Source organism: Ambystoma mexicanum, chromosome 4q (genome assembly GCF_040938575.1).
Source record: "Ambystoma mexicanum isolate Mex_15411 chromosome 4q, UKY_AmexF1_1, whole genome shotgun sequence".
Taxonomy (NCBI): domain Eukaryota; kingdom Metazoa; phylum Chordata; class Amphibia; order Caudata; family Ambystomatidae; genus Ambystoma; species Ambystoma mexicanum.
Genome location: NC_090928.1, coordinates 628,506,211 through 628,523,339, shown reverse-complemented (window position 1 = coordinate 628,523,339; position 17,129 = coordinate 628,506,211). Strand labels below are relative to the sequence as shown.

The window sequence follows — 17,129 nt, the reverse complement described above, 5'->3', positions numbered from 1 at the left end:
GATCTTGTTATTTTAAGTCCAACAAGTGCATGGACAGCACCATTCTGAATAACCTGTAGTATGGCGATTCGTCGTTGTTGGCTCGTATCAGCAATCTACTACAATAGTAGATCTTAGAACCCATTATAGCTCTAGCGATAGTCTCAGTGCTCTTGACGGAGAGGTATGGTTTTATGTGAGTTAGTAGTCCGATGTAATATGATTAAGTAGACTTACATGCATTCTCATATTGAGATTTTGGTCAAGATAGACTTCTGCGTGTGCCGCCCTAAAGGTGAGTGGAGTGGGCGAGCTGGGAGGGGTAATGTAGGCCGGGGGGGGGGGGGGGGAAGCACAGTGATCCATATTATCACTGCGCCGCGCCGTAACTGGTGTCGGCATTTTCAGCCGTCGCAGTTACGGCGGCGCAGTGATCACATAGATCCGTCCATTTAAGCACAAGTACAACGTCCCTAATTTGCCAAAAGACCCTCCAGCTACATCATTCAGATGGCGAGTTCAAAATGTCATGGCAACACCCCCACCTACCCTATCGGCACTGAAATTGTTCAGCTGTGCATCACAAATGCAGCCATCGCCCACATTAGAGCAATTCGCACTCCTATCACCGGGCCTTGCGACATCCCTAAAGCAGACCCGACCCACATTTGCTGACCTGGCCTGCAACAGGACTCATTCGCCGCTCTCTCTCTCTCTCTCTCTCTAAACAGAGGCCATTAGGCACAGATAGGTAAAAGTTCCAAAAACAGCCCATGACGAGCCACTGATGTCGGAGAAAAAAAAAAGAAAAGATTTTACTAATTTTTATTTTTAAAAACACAAAAAAACCCCCAAAAAAAACACCCTGCAACGCAGCCGCACCATCTTCAAGCACAGCCCAAACGCCAACAGTTGCTGCCGCACTCTCGCGTGGACAACTTTGACAGAGCGCACAGGCTCCCCAAGAGAGCTCTGCTCCAGCACGGCCATGCCGAAAGTGCGACATATTTCACCATACAGGAGAAACAAGTCGCCATTGCCTGATATCGCTGTAGAAAAGGCAATTTCTATGCCCCTGCTGATCACCAGGACTGGCGAGCTAACAGCACCACGAGCATCCCAAATGTGCTCCACAGCCTCGGCGTGGTTGCCCCCAGCAGAATAGAAAATGCCTCGCCTAAGACGTAGCCACTGCTAGACAGCAGACTCCACAGACACTGGACTGCCCTCTGCAGCCACTGCCACTCTCCTTGGAAGTGCCGTTAAACTGTCACTGGAGAGAGAGAGATAGATAGAGTCTCCTCCTTTTGTGGGGAGCAGATGTCCTCTTCCAAAACATTCCTGCCTTCTGCTGTGTGCCTTCCCCCCAGCACAGCCTCGGTCCACAACTCAGATAAGTTCTTTTAAGTCTCTCCGCCAGTATTGCGAGTAGAGTATACGAGTACAGAAGACACTGGGCCTCCAGAGAAGCGCAGTAACTTCTTACTAGTTAGGTCTCAGTACAGGTTGCATACACTTGATTCAGGAACAAAGTTAAGGATATTCAAGTAGAAGACTGGGAAAACATCCACCGGCACCCTATCTCTCAAACAGGCCACCACTAACTGCCACTCTTAGAACACCAGCAGATACACACACTCAACATTCCAGGAAAGACTGATGACACCACATGCACACAGTCCAGCAGGCAAAGAGGGAAACGCTACTCCCAACATAAACCTATATACACTTATGTATGTTCACCTATGTCAGTGCAACTTCCAGATAGGTCTTCACCAATATCTTCTTCTCTGACCAGATCTATGGACTCCTCACCTCATTCTATGCTCTCGCCTTACACATCCTCTCCCATTAATGGTGGCAACACATCCTCTCCCATTAATGGTGGCACCGAACAGGAAGTTCTCTTGGCGGGCTTCACATCTTTCAGGTGTATCATTAATGTCCATCAGACAGGCACTATCTTGGATCAGGGTCCTCAATCCAACCTCCTTCTCTTTGACCGGCGCTTGCCATGCCTCATCAACTTCTTTCTCACACCTGCTACTTCTTCCTCCACTCTGTCACCCCTCCTCCTACGGGTGCACCACGCCCATGTACCCCTCCTCTGAAAACCTTCAATGGTGGAGACCTTTTGCATCTTGCTACACTTGATACTCGTTCTGCCATCAAACACTCTGCTGACATCTGCCTCCTCCTTGAAGACATTGACCTTGGTATCCTTGCCCTTACCGAGACATGGTTCAATGCCAGCTCAGTCACTGCTTTGGACTACCTTCTCCCCAATGGCTAAGATCATCTCCAAGCATCGCCCTAATCATGCTGGTGGTGGAGTTGCTCTGATCTTCCATGAGTGGGTTCTTTCTTCCCTCATACTCACCCAGCCCTACTCTTCCTTTGAAAGCCTGGTCTGCAAGCCGGTCATCTCCTTCCTCCTCACTGACCATTGCCACTACCTACAGACCTACTGGCTCGACCACGCTTTTCCCCTCTGAATGGGCCAATTTTTCCTCCTCTCAACCACTTCTAAACCTCTTGTGGGCGATTTCAACATCCACTCTTCTGCGACCTCTGCACCTCGCTCTCCCTCTCCATTCTCCCTTCTGGTCAAATCCACTCGGCTGGACACACTCTTGGTGCCTTCATCCACACTGATCCCTCTCCACCCCACTCTCCTGGTCAGAGCACTCTTCTCTCCTCTGGGTCCTCTCGACCCTCTGACCGCACCTCCCCCAAGCCTTCCTACCTCAGTCAAGAATATCCACCCAAAGAAACTATGGTCTGCTGCTGCCTTCGCGTCCATCTTCACTCCCCCTCTCCACACTAAAGACTCTACTTCTGACGTTGCTCTCAGCAACCTCCATCTTACCATTACTAATACCCTTGACGTTCTTGCCACAGTCATGAGGATCCGCCTGAAACATGCCTCCAACCGTAATTCCTAGTACGACTCCAAACTTGCAACCCGGAAACGCAAGTGCAGAGTGGGGAACGGAAGTGGCAGGCCTCGAGCTCTCCCTCTGACAAACTGACCTGTCACTTGATCCAAAGGCAATACAGACTCTCCATCCGTGCCAAAAATAGGGCCCACATACAGGCTCGCGTCTCTGGTGCATCCAACATGGCTGAAATCTTTAAAATCTGCAGGGAACTAGCCAACCCTTCCGCAGTCTCCTGCTCACCTCTTCCCTCCCAGTCCCTCTGCAACGCACTGGCCTCACACTTCACTGCAAAAACTCAGGACATCCTGAGCACCCTTGCGTCCCTCTCACCCCTCCCCTGGCCCCACCTCCTATAGGTTCCCATCCTCCTCCTGCCTTGCTCTCCTGACACACCTGATGAGGTCACCAGAGTTGTCTGCTCCAAACAGGTCTCCCCCTGCTCTTCCAGAACCATTAAGGACAATATTGGCTCTCTTGCCCCCAGCACTTGCTGATTTCTGCAACAACTCGTTTGCTACTGATCTTTCTCCTTCTCCCTCAAGCACTCCCTTGTGCGCCCCCTCTTGGAAAAAAAAAAAAAAAAAATCTTTTGCAGACCCATGTTTTCCAGCTAATTATCGCCCCACATCCATCACCCCTTTTTTTGGAAAACTCTTTGAGAGCTGGTCTTCCCCAAACTGACCCAGCACACTGAACTCGTTGATTGCCTCCACGGCCATCAATAGGGATTCCGAGCATCCAGAGGCATGGAATCTGCTCTTCTGAACACCTGTGACAAACAGCTCGCATCTCTCGATTCCAACTATCCAGCTGATCTCTCCTCTGCATTGGATACGGTCAACCACTCCATCCTCATAAAACGGCTCCATGATACCGTAGGGATCTCGGAGTGGGCACTGAGCTGGCTGACCTCCTGCCTCAGTGACCGTCTGTGCCAGATCATTCTGGGCGCTTTCTCCTCCCTCACCTCCATCTCGACCTGCGGCGTCCCCCAGGGCTCCAACCTTTCTCCTTGGCTTTTTAACAACTATCTTGCCCAATATATATATTTATATATAAGGCGCTGCATGCCCATAGGCCTCAGAGTGCTCAAGAGACGGATGAGAGAGAAGAAGCATCAGTGAGTTAGATCGAAATTCTATTCAGGTAGATTAAAAAGTAATGTCTTCACAGGTTTCTTAAAGATATAAAACTGATCGAGATGTTTTAATGTTCAAGGGCAGAGCATTCCATTCACGTAGAACATTAAATTCAAAGCTGCAGTCGCCAATGTTTTTTAGACGAGTTCTCGGCTGATTAAGCTGGAGTTTCTTAGGAGCGTAACCCTCTGCAAGATTATTTCCTCACCAATCTATCAGTGAGGTAGTGCGGCGCATTAGCATTTATAGGCGAGAGAGAGGTTTTTATGCCAGATTCTCTGCTTCACCGGAAGTTTCTTCCTAAAAGCAGTAACATGATCCATTCTAGACAAGCCAAATACTGCCCTAACGGCTCCATTCGGAACAGTTTGTAGCCGATTCAGGTTTCCTTGAGATGTCCCAATCAATAGAGTATTGCAATAATCCAATCGCGAGTTTATTAATGAGGATGCCAGAAGAGATCTGTAAGTTAGTGTAAGGTATGGCCTGATCTGATGCAATAGTTTGGTTACATGTCCACAGGATGAGCAGATTTGCGAGACCTGTTCATTGAGAGGTTGGCATCCAGAATCACTCCCAGGGTTTCATATTTGCTCACAGGAATAACATTACCAGTCACCTCAAAAGATTCATACTGCTGGGCGAGGTTCAGGACTCGAGCCCATAAGAAGCTCTGTTTTAGAGTCATTGAGAGCCAATTAATTTAATGCACTCCAAGCTTGGATTTCAAAATAGATGCAATTGACAGGCTCTACATCCTTCTTATAATTGACAAAGAGCTCAAAAGGGATCTGGGTGTCGTCGGCATAATTTGCTAATTGAACAACACGATCCTCAAGAAGATCAAGAAAAGGTCTGATATAAATATTAAAAAGCAAGGGGGTCTAAGCTACAAGCCTGCGGAACAGTGCATTTGTTGGAAATAGCTTTGGCTTGAATCAGCTGCTGCTCTAGAAATTATGTGACCCAGAAAAGACGCAATCCAATTTGCTGCATTCTCAGAACAATTGGAGACAGTTAAAGTCAGACTGTGGTCGATATCAAATGCTGCTGAGAGATCTAATAATAATTGCAGCGCAGAAGGTCTTTCAATAATTCAAATATTTGATTTGAGGTCCAAAACAGCAGTCTCAGTGCCATGCTGGGCACGAAAATCGGATTGGAGAGTTTATGCTCCTCAATAAATGTCTGCAGCTGCACACAAAGATTTTCAATAGATATGGCACGTTAGTAATGGATCTATAGTTTAGGTAAAGAAAGTCCTTTTTCAAAAGGGAGGAAACCCATACCTCCAGAGCTGCAGGTACTGTGCCCGACAGGAAGGAAGAATTGTTCATTTTAGTGATCCACGGTAACAAAACATTCATGGAACCTTTTAATATATCAGACGGGCAGGTGTCACCAAGGCAAGATGTGGATTTCATGGTAATCATAATCTCCTTAATCTCTTCTTCGGTACAAGCATGAAATTCAAATTTCAGAGGATTAACAGACGAGATGTTATCTTGGTGATTTGCATTGATAGTATTTTTTGGTGTCAAGGTTGGCCAATTAATTGGTAACAGCTAAACGATGACCAGGTATTTTGTGTATAAATTCATCCTGAATTTGTTGGCACCAGACAGAGTACTTGGAAATAAGCGGAAAGGAGGATGTATGATTTTCAAAATCTCTACGAATTTTAAATAATTCTTTTGAGTTAGATTTAGCATTATCAATGCAAGCATTATAAAAGTTATGTTTGGACTCAATTATAACATTCTTGTACTCTTGGACAGATGTTTTACATTTTTCCAAGGTAATCAGACATGGGTTCTTCCTCCATTCTCGCTCATATGTTCTTTTAATTTTTCTTACTATAATCTTATCACAGAACCGGGTTTTGTTAGTAGTTTCAGCTTTCATCATCTTCGTTTTTTCCGGGGCCAAAATATTGAGTGTCATTGATGGCAGATGATAAGTGGCTGATTAGCTCAAACATATCACCCTTGTATAAGTCAATATCACACAATTTAGTAGACCTTGCTTGCACACATCATTTCCACCTTTTGCTCAAACTTCCAGTGTTATGCAGATGACAACTCTTCTTCAAACTTCCCTTTGATCCTCTTCTCACTTCATCATTCCTAACGTCCATCTGCCAGCCAGTTCTGGTATACTTCCAATGATTTCTGCCTCAATGCCAGCAAGATTGATTCTTTCCCTCACTCTGGCCATCTTCTCCTTCAGCTGGAGCCAGAAACCTTGGAGTCATCTTCGACTCCTCCTTCTCCTTCATCCCTCACATTCAGGACCTTGCCAAGAAGTCCCACTTTCAACTCCACCTCCTCAAAATAATTCTTCCTTTTCTCACTTTCCCCCAGAAGCTCAATGTCTCTAGAGCTCTGGTTCTCTCTAGGATGGACACTGTAATAGCATTTTCCTTAATCTACACTTGTCCTCTCCAAGACCCCTCCAGCTGATCCAGAATAGGGCTGCAAGACTTATCCTTGGCCTCAAGCCTAGGGATTGCATCTCTCCAGCGCTAAAAACTCTCCACTGGCTCCCGTTTGCTGCAAGGATCAAATTTAAATCCCTCTGCAGCATCCCCAAGGCTGTCTGGGGCCAGGGACCACTCTATCTGCCACTCGCTCTCACTAAATACTCTCCCTCCAGATCTTTACGTTCCTCAGGCACCAACTCTGTGTGTTAAACGCTTCACTAAATAGCAAGCTTGTGGCAAATCTCTTTGCTCAGCAGGCTCCCTCCTATGGAACAGCATCCACGTTCCTCTCCGTCTTGAGCCGGATCTCCTCAAATTACGGAAGCTCCTCAAGACTTTGCTTGTCATCTTCTGCTTCCCTTCCTCCCTCCTCTGCTAAACCTCACAGCGGCCGAGATGAGTGACCAGGGCCCTTATGGGTCATGGCCTCCCACACCCAATCACCTACAACCTCTGCCCCTCCGAGCGCTTTGCCTTGGCGCCCACTGACCTGCACTTACCTATTTTATTGGTGGTATACCACTCCACCTAGGCACTGACAGCTGCTCACTCCTTAGCACTTCCCAACTGATGCACCTAGCACTTACCTCCTACCCTCTACCCCTACTCTCTCTCTCTCTCTCTCTGCACCTGCACGTTCTGAATGCTCACAAGGCCTAGTATGTCCGCTTCTATCTTACAGTGGTGTATCCGATTTTACTCCCATGTTACCTCCCTGTAGCACTGTGGGCGCTTTGAAACAATTTACTTGTTGTATAAGCGCCTTACAAGTGCACAATAAATAAAATGAATAAATATGAAGATTGGTTGCATAGTTTAGTGATCCCGTCAGACAGGGAAAGAGTCTCCCATCACGTGCAAGAAATGAGTGAGGAGGCATGAGATGTGGGGTACCTTTAAGAAACTTTATGGATGATTAAACTGGAATGTGGTGCACGGCCATGTTCATGTCATACACTCCATCCACGTCAGCCTGCTGTATGAAAACACAATCAGTGGTACCATTTTACACCACAGAAAGTCTTGTTGTGCAAAAACATTATCCCGCGAACCATACGTTTCCACATGCAATACGTTTTCTTTGTGCTGGAAATGAGGAAAAAAAAAGTTTACCAGGGAACCCTCTCCTATATATGGTACTACTTCCAATACAGTTATTGCGACATCTTCCCTTCATAAACGCTGAGACCGTTGAATACAGGGGAGTATCCAGCATTGCAATAGTTGGGGGGAAAGAGGGGGACAAGAAAAAGTCCCATTACTTTTTGCTAACATTAGTGGCAGATGGAATTTTAACCCATAACAAAAAGAATAAAACCTACGAATCATTACAGATGCAGGAAACTCATCTGTTGGAGCGCTGTCCGGGCGCTCTCTGGAAAAAAAAAAATATAGGCAAATCTTCTAATGTGCCCATGGATTGCACCATGAGAAATGGCTTCACAAGTGGCATCATCAATCTTTGATACTTGGAGGCACCATGGAAGGGACTTTAAGTAAGCCAAGTGGCAAATAACTTTGGGGCGCAAAATACCTAAATTGCAATATTACTATATATGGAGCAACTCTGTAGTCATTACAAGGGTACATTTCTTTCGCAGTTTGGATTTTATTTTTATGACTAGCACACTTTAGCGCATGGACTTTTAGGTGCCAATTTTATAATGTGGGCTATGTTTAGGGCTCTCCAACTTAAGTTTTAGAAGTATGCCACATTTAGTGTGGATACTGTTGAGCTTAAGTGATGGTATGTTTAAGAGTATAGTATTGAGTGGAAGACCTCATGTTATGTTTTATTTCTATGTTGTGAAGGCACGCCCCTAAACACTCACACGAGATAAAATACAACCAGCTAGCGCAAAAGACCCAAGAATCTCTTGCAAGGATAACAAGTTTTATTTCTACAAAAATAGGTGCGCAAGCAAAGAACTCTGCTGCCTTGGAAAGTGCTGCCGAAAAAAGGTACTTGCAGAAGCTTAAAGGGAGACACAGCATCATGAGTTACCTCAATACAGATATTACAGTTTTGCTTTGCATTTCATGTGCTTAAATAATACTTCATTTATAGCAATGCCCTGGAAGCAAACCGCATTACATAATAAAGTAGCCTGCCATAATAAACTAACTATAAACGATATACACAGCAATATAATTATGTTAATATGAGTTTAACAAATGCCCCTTGGGTTTTAAAGCCATAGTTATTATTTCATAAAGCATGCCGCATTATGTATACTTCTCACTTCTGATCACTTCCTCCCATTCCCATTTCTAAAGGGACAAAAGTCCTGACCAATAGTCCACCTCCACCAACTGCCAACAGTGCCTAATGGCTCACATTGAAATGCTCTGTTGACACAGAGCACTGTGAGAGCCCCTCTGCTGCACGGAGCTTCTTGGGACATTGTCCTGGCAGCTGGACACCACGCCCGTTCGGAACGGGTAGGGTGTCCCGCTGACAGGACAATGAGCGTGCTGAACAGGAATTGCTGGCACAGTGGCCTACATACCGACCCTCTGAAGTTATTTTGAGGGCCGGGTATATGGTTTGCAGTGTACCCTGCAGATAGAAACAGTTTACGGCAGAGCAGTAGTGCAGCCTAAAAAATCGACTCCCCTACAAATGACAGGCCATCGTTTATGAAGTAGATGTTTGTCACTAGCGCTTGAGGGATGTGGAGCGAAGGTGTTTGGGCACACACAGAAGTGGACTCCTTTTTTAAAGGCAACCCTGAGACACTCAGGAGAGTCCGCCCATTCCACGAACCAGCAAACTCCCTATACAGCTATTGTTCTCACCTGGAAGATGGGCTAAATACACAAAGTTCAGACCTTGATCTTTGCTGGTTACGAATATCTTGGAGTATGTTACTCGTTTCAGGCCGGGTCCCACATCTTGTACAACCCGATAGTTCCACAAGCCACAACCAAAGGCACGGTCCACCTGCCGAAGGAAATGACGTGTTCGCGCAACAGCACAGACGTACACAACCTACTCAATCGTTGACTGGATAAGACGTTCCTAGCGATCCAATCAAAAGTTAGCCCGTTCTGGAGGGTTGGGCATTAATGCTAAATCCAGCAAACTCGAAGACGGACTCCTTATTGTCCGGGAGATATGTCAGCTTCTCCTTTTTACAGCAGTCTAGATTGCAAACATCAAGTGCGCATGGCGTAAACCGTACACTGTTTGGCAGCCATGTAGGAGTCAGGCAACACCTACCAACTTTATCAGTTTATTTGATTAGATTGTCGATCGATGAGGTATTGGCAACTCCGAAGTGTCAGTGATAATACCCATAGAAGATGCGCAGTTCCGTGTGTGTAGTGTCTTGTCTCCACTGCCAGCGTTGCCGGAAGTGATGCGGCGCAGGTGACAGCGCCGCTGCGGCCGATGGGATAAGCGGACAGGGAAGCTGTAGGAGGAAGGTGCCGGGCGCGAGAACACCTCCCCGCCTCCACACCCACCCCGCGCGTAACTCCCAGCTCACTCCGTGACGCACAGAGTGTCCGGATGCAGCTGTAGAGTGTATCTAAAAGGGCCCGCGATGCGCACCCGGCCCCGGAGCGGCGGAGGCGGAGGAAAGTTGACAGTGCCAGGTGAGAGCCGGTGTAGTGAACGAGAACCTCTCCTTGGGGAAATCCTTAGGGATTCATGCTTGGAGTTGCTTGCTCTTAAGTGAGGTTAGGTAAGGGCTGCAGGTGTTTGCCTTGGAAACCGAGGGGCAAGGGACAGGGTTTTAGTCTTGTGTGATGTGAATTACTGAGAGGACAGAGGTGTTTGGGTGACAGTATACCGCCTCTCCTCTGACCGCCTGCAGCCACTATCGCTGCCCCTGACCCCCACGTCGGGCATGTTCGCTCTCCAGTTCGTTTCCCTCAGGTGGCTGGTGATAGTTTCTCCGTGCTCGCGGTATGTTCTCTCGTTACCTCTGGGTAATGCCTGTATTCGTTGTTGACATTGGAGGTTCCTAGCTACAGTTGGTGCCAGCTCACCATTGAAGATAAGTAGAGGTTGGGGCCTTGAGCAAGCATGCATACTAATCGACATATTTCTCAGTGAACTGAATGTTAGCGCTGTGTAAAACACTAACACTTAATTGGTCTTTAAAAGCTCTGAGGTGACTATGTTTATTTTTCAATTAAAAGGTAATCCCAGGGTTGCATGCGAGCTTGCCCCCCCCCCCCGCACCTCTAAACCTGTTAAACGGAGAAATCGAACAGGACACCAGTTATTACTCCACAGGGTCACATTTTTGTTGCTTCTTATGCGACGCTTGATGGTTTAATCCGGTTACGAATAGATACGATTGTGTCCACGTTTTCAGAATTGGTCAACGGAATAGAAATAAAAGGCTGAACGATCAAAACTGTATGACAGACCAGACCGGCTGAGCCCCCAGCGAGGAATGCTCTGTAACAGAGTTGTGTGTGTGTGTGTGTGTATATATATATATATATATATATATATATATATATATATATATATATATATATATATATATATATATATATATATATATTTTTTTTTTTTTTTACCATTTATTTATTGCATTACCTAACTTCTGGTCGTTATAAGGCAGCGGCGGAACCAGCACGGTCTTGGGGATGCTAAAAATAAAAACAGTTGCAGTCAGAAGGGGAAAGGGGCGCTAAAGCAAGAACCTGTCAAACCTCACACCTGTGAGAGCACATGTTGTTTTAAGCAATCGTTTAATAGCATCAACATTTGTTTAGTGGCAGAGGACAGAATCCATCCCATACCCATTTCCCTCTAGGATGAAGCCAAAGACTTAATTGCTTAAAGGGATGGTCTAGTAAAAATTTTTATTTAAAAAATAGATAGGCCACATAAAAAAAAATGCTAGCATTCTCCATTTTAAAACTTCCTATGTAAAATTTTGAGCTATTCAAGCTCAAAATTCGAAAAAGCAAGCACAGGGGCGCAGCCATTTTGTGAAATGGAGGCCCTCCTGTGCTGGCTTTTGCTTTTGCGGCACTAATGAAGGAAAATCCAGCCAGCTGTAGTAAACAAAGGCTACCGCTGGGTGGCTTTCCCTTCATTAGTGCTGTAGGCGGAGGACGGGGACCGGAGACCAGAGCAGGAAAGCTGCAGCTGAATCTCGGTAAGTGCTATTTATTTTACAAAAAATAAGCACTAGCTGCGTTTTTTTTTCTAAGTTTTCCAGGCTGGAGGAGCCCGGAAAACTTAGAAATAAAACCGCAGCTTTAAAAATGTTGTATTTATGTTTGCGGTCGCTTTTGAAGCTCGGAGGAGCCTGAGAAACTTGGAAAGAAAAACCGCAGCGTTTCCCAACACAACCGCGTTGTCTGCCTGAATCTGCTTTACCATTTGAGGCTCTCGGGGAGCCCGAGAGCCCCAAATGGTAAAGCAGATTCAGGCAGAAACAATGCGGCATTGCGGAAAACGACAGCATTGTTTCTGCCTGAATCTGCTTTTCCACGGGGAGCCCGAGAGCCCCAAATTGGAAAGCAGATTTAGGCAGACAACGCAGCATTTAGCATTTCCCATTTGGGTCTCTCGGGCTCCCCATGGGGAGCCCGAGAGCCCCAAATGGGAAATCAGCTGCAGGTAGAAACACTATGCGGCATGTAAACATAACCGCGTGTGTTTCTGCCTGCTGTGGCTTTCACTTTGGGTCTCCGGTGCTCCCCTTGGAGCACCGGAGACCCAAAGTGATAGCCACAGCAGGCAGAAACACACGCGGTTGTGTTGGGAAACGCTGCGGTTTTTCTTTCCGAGTTGAGCCTGAGAAACTTGGAAAGAAAAACCGCAGCGTTTTCCAACACAATAACGTTGTATTTATATTTGCGGTCGCTTCAAGCGACCGCAAACATAAATACGTTTTTAAAGCTGCGGTTTTATTTCTAAGTTTTGCGGGCTCCTCCAGCCCGGAAAACTTAGAAAAAAACCGCAGCTAGTGCTTATTTTTTGTAAAAAAAAATAAATAGCACTTACCGAGATTCAGCTGCAGCTTTCCTGCTCTGGTCTCCGGTCCCCGTCCTCCGCCTACAGCACTAATGAAGGGGAAAGCCACCCAGCGGTAGCCTTTGTTTACTACAGCTGGCTGGCTTTTCCTTCATTAGTGCCGCAAAAGCCAGCACAGGAGGGCCTCCATTTCACAAAATGGCTGCGCCCCTGTGCTTGCTTTTTTGAATTTTGAGCTTGAATAGCTCAAAATTTTACATAGGAATTTTTAAAACGGAGAATGCTAGTATTTTTTTTTTATGTGGCCTATCTATTTTTTAAATAAAAATTTTTACTAGACCATCCCTTTAACTTCACTTTTAGATGGAACACAGCTCGCAACGATTAGCAAACCTATTTGGTGATGCTAAACATTCTCAAAATTGCGGTGCAAGATGGATGTTTTGTGCAAACGGTAAGGGCGAAATATTGCCCTCTGAGGAAGACCAGTTTATTGTGTGCGTCTGTGTAATAACTTGCGTGTTTCATGTCTGAATCCTGATAAGACTATTCAGTGCTCCAGATGGGGTGAGCAGGTGGGAGTATTGTACTCCCTATTTTTTAAAAGTTGTGTGTACAATTATAATTTTTTTTTTATGGGAGTACAAATGTAAGTCCAATTTCCAATGGGAGTATTTAATCCCTATATGGGGCATTTGTCAGATGTGTGTCTGTCTGTTGGAAATGTTCAGCACACTTCCCAACATGCTACAAACCTGAAATTTGGCATGTCGGTAGGTTCCACACTGTGGACAATATAACAAGTATAAAATAAACTTTGTTTTTATTTATTTTTTTTTTTTAGCGGTCTACAATACGGCTCTTCATGCTGTTCTAAGTTCATTGATTCTAAAGTTCAGCAGTTCATTGTTTATAAACTTTCCACGCTATCAACATTCTAGCTGACATTAGCGGCACTCCCTTTTGTAGTAATGTGCGTGACGGGGAAACAGTGCATGTCTCTTAAGTAGTGTTCGCTATGATATTTTATGTCCTTTTGTAACGCGCCTGTACGCAAGTGTTTCTAGGCGCGAGGGGGGGGGAAAAAGGACAAACAACGATCTTACTAGGCCTTGTCATTCACATCGCACAAGTGTGGGGAAAAGTGCCAAGGGGGGTTGCGGGTGAGGAGAAGTGCAAGTGACTCAATAAGTGCTGCGAGAGGGTGGCTCTTAAGTGCAAAGTGAAGACACTGTAGGGTCACAGATGCAGACCCTTAAGTGATGAGGGAGCCCAGAGGCAGTGCAATGGCAACTGGACATGCAGGAGCATGGGCCCGAGTTCAGGGGTGGCCCGGTGACCAGTGTTCAGAGCTATCAGGGACATTAGCAGGGGAAAGGAAGAGACAAAGCGGAAGCGTCTTGTGTTGCTTCCGGAACTAGAGGTGATTCTACTCAAGTTTGAGAGAGGCAGGGAGGCTGTTCCAGGGGCAGGCAACAGTCGAGGAAAGGGATCTTCCCCCAATTCTCTGCTTGGAAAAGCGTCTGACCATCAGAGAATTGGAGGTGGATGAGCGGAGGGCTCGAGAAGGAAGATGTTTAGGAAAAGAACGTTGGAGGTAGTGTGTTCCCAGGTCCCAGAAAGCCTTGTGGACGATGGCAGGGTTCTTGAATTTATTTGATCCTTGCAGCCAAAAGGAGCCAGTGCAGAGATTTCAGAGCTGGAGAGATACGATCCCTGGGGTTGAGGCCAAGGACAAGTCTTGCAGTCCTGTTCTGGATGAGTTTTAAAGGTCGAAGAGTAGACAGGCAGATTTAGAAAAAGGATGTTGGAATAGTCCAGCCTGGAGAGAGAACCAGGGCTCTAGAGACAGTGAGCATCTGGGGGAAAGTGAGAAAAGGCAGAATACCTCTGAGGAGGTGCAGATGAAAGTGTGACTTTTGGAGACGTCGGATGAGAGGAGAGGGTGAAGTCGAAGATGATACAAGGTTCTTATCCACACAGGAAGGAGCAGGGCCCAGGGTGGGCAGCCAGAGAGAGAGAGAGAGAGAGAGAGAGAGGAGAAAGGAGTGAGAAGGTGTCTCAATGAGGAGGATCTCGGTCTTGCTGGCATTAAGGCAGAGATCATTTGCAGCATACCATTCCTGAATTTCGACCAGACAATCTGGTATAAGAGAAGGAGCAGAGGTGGCTGAGGGGAGCCTGAAGGAGAGCTGGGTGTCACCTGCATAACACAAAGTTATAACAGAATGTAGCGATGCAGTGGGCCAGAGGGGCCAGGTAGTGGTTGAAAAGCCAGGGAGAAAGGTTAGGCCTCTGGCGAACACCACAAGTAGAGAGACAGATAGAAGCGAGGAAAGACCCCAGTGAGAAAGGTGGTCAACCAGGACAGGGCCTGACCAGTGATGACCAGGTTGTCACGGAGGCGATTTAGAAGGATGGCATGGTTGACAGTGTCAAAGCAGAGGATAGATTGAGGATAATGAGGAAAGGTGGAAGATTAGAGTCAAGATTAGAGCACACATTTCTGTGCTGCTTGCAGCTCTTAAGCCAGCCTGGTGGTCGCGGAGACAACCAACAGATTCAGTATGCAGATAAGCTGGGAGATTGCCACCTTTTCCAGGAGTTTGCCCAGGAAAAGAGTGATGGAGATTGGGCGAGAGCCAGAGAGGAAGGATCGGCAGAAGGCTTCTTAAGGGGGGGGTGCACAAGGCAGTGCTTAAGAGGGGAGGGGGAGGTTCCAGTGGCAAAGGAGTGATTACAGAAATCGGCTAAGGCCTGAGCCAGAGTGTTGATGTGGTCCTTGATGGTTCTGGGTGAGCAGGGGAGAACCTGCTTTGGCAAGACTTTCATAGATCAGACCTGTCTAGAAACATCGCCGGGGTGAGCAGGAGAAAGGAGGAGGGGAAGCGGCCGAACAGGGCAGTGGTGGCAGAGGAGGAGCAAGAGGAGGTAGGGAGAGTGTACATGATAGCCTGAGTTTTAATGGTGAAATGAGAAGCCAGGGCCGTGCAGAGGGCCTGGCAGGGAGCAGGCGAGGTAGAGACTGCAGCAGCATTGGTCAGCTCCTTGCAGATTTCAAAGAGTTCGACCGAGTTGTTAGATGCTGCAGAGACGTGACCTTGGATGTAGGCTCTTAGAGAGGATTGATTGATTGTTTATTTGTATAGCGCCTATACACAATGTGTTTCAAAGCGCTGTACTGCAGAGAGTCTGTACTGCCTTTGGAGCAGTCGGCAGGCCAGTTTGTCAGAGGGTGCGCCTGATGCCCTACACCTGCGTTTAAGGGTGGCGAGGTTGGAATCGTGCCAAGAGTTGCACTTGGAAGTGGGCTTCAAGTGGATCCTCATGACAGGGGCAAGGACAGTGTTGGAGATGGGAGAGGTGAAGGTTAGACCGGGCTGTGTCGAGTGAGAGTCCTCCAAAGGTGTAGGAGGAGGAGAGAAAGTAGCGGCAAAAGCCTCCACCGACACACGCTTCATGGGTCAGATCACCGAGAAGGTAGGTGGCGGTGCTAGGAACGGCTCGACCAGAGGGGTAGAGCGAGAGGCGGGAGTAGAGGAGGAAGTGGTCACTCTGAGAGGGGATTGATGATAGGCTTAGAGAGGCGGAGGTCTGAGGAGATCAGAACATCCAGGGTGTGCCCTGCAGAGTGAGTCGGGCCAGAGGGAAGAATAGAGAGAGAGAGAGAGTGGCAGAGATTGCAAAAGAGCCCCGAAGAGGGGTTGGTGGCATCCTGGTAGATGCTCAGGTCTCTGAGGAGAAGTTGAGAGGTAGAGGCAGAGGGAGGGAGGAAAAAACGCAGCCCACCCAGAGAGGAAGAGGGCGACCTGGCCAGGCAGCCTGTAGATAGTGGCCACAGTGAGAGAGAGGCCATGAGAGATGGAGTGCCTGCAGACCAGGCATTCAAAGGAGTAGTCCTGCGTAGGAATGACAGAAGCAGGGATCCAATCTGGGAGAATCAAGGATACCACCCCACCGGGACGGTTAGTTCTGGGTTCTGAGAGGATCTTGTAGCCATCAGGAATGAGAGTGTCGATTATGTCCATCACATCGTGGCAATTCTCTCATAACTACAGAAACTTCATTACCCACTGAAATTGTTGAATGTATGCCATCTCAACAGTACAAAGCTTACATGGTTCAGCTGTACAGGTATGGGTACAGCACTTCAAGCTTGCACGCTTCAGCCCTAAACATACAACACTTATGTTGAAGTCGCTGCTGCCTCGGCTGTGGATCGAGACACCAATAATGTTGCTGCACAGTCTCAGCGCTCCTACTCAAAGTAGCTGGAACTGGTTTACGGGAGTCATGCTTTTTTCATGGTTGGCTTTATGTGGCTTGCTCCAGAGTTGGAAATGAAGTGCATTTTTTCACACTAGCTCCTCAAGGAAAGACTAGCAATATTGTCTACAAAGAAGCATTGGTTTAGTTCATTAAATAAACTTCAAACTAGAAATGAAGTAGGAATTACTGTGCAAAGCATGGGTACACCTGCTAGTAAGCCGATGAAAATGTTTTAGCTGGAAAACGAAAATATTCTTATATTAGTTCTTTGCACCTCGTTATTCATGTACGTTAAAATGCACACGCTTACTTCTTCTAATCGGGCAGTAACAATAGTTTCTTCCTATGTTACAGCGTGCACTACTGGT

The 17,129-nt window shown here is 46.9% G+C and overlaps 2 protein-coding genes across 9 annotated transcripts in view; one reads left to right on the top strand and one right to left on the bottom strand.

Annotated features, from left to right (window-relative positions):
• The window catches only part of SYS1 (SYS1 golgi trafficking protein), a 49,760-nt gene extending 40,254 nt beyond the window's left edge, over nt 1-9,506 (bottom strand). The window contains exon 1 of one of the 5 annotated variants that reach the window (XM_069608177.1): nt 9,375-9,506. The gene's annotated coding sequence lies outside the window, so the exon portion shown is untranslated. Of the gene's footprint in view, nt 1-9,341 lie in introns of all 5 variants that reach the window. The other 4 variants (XM_069608178.1, XM_069608176.1, XM_069608174.1 and 1 more) reach the window with 4 other exon arrangements.
• A 412-nt stretch (nt 9,507-9,918) lies between these two features.
• Nucleotides 9,919-17,129, top strand: part of AFTPH (aftiphilin) — an 826,627-nt gene continuing 819,416 nt past the window's right edge. The window contains exon 1 of one of the 4 annotated variants that reach the window (XM_069608171.1): nt 9,919-10,142. The gene's annotated coding sequence lies outside the window, so the exon portion shown is untranslated. The remainder of the gene's footprint in view (nt 10,143-17,129) is intronic. The other 3 variants (XM_069608173.1, XM_069608170.1, XM_069608172.1) reach the window with 3 other exon arrangements.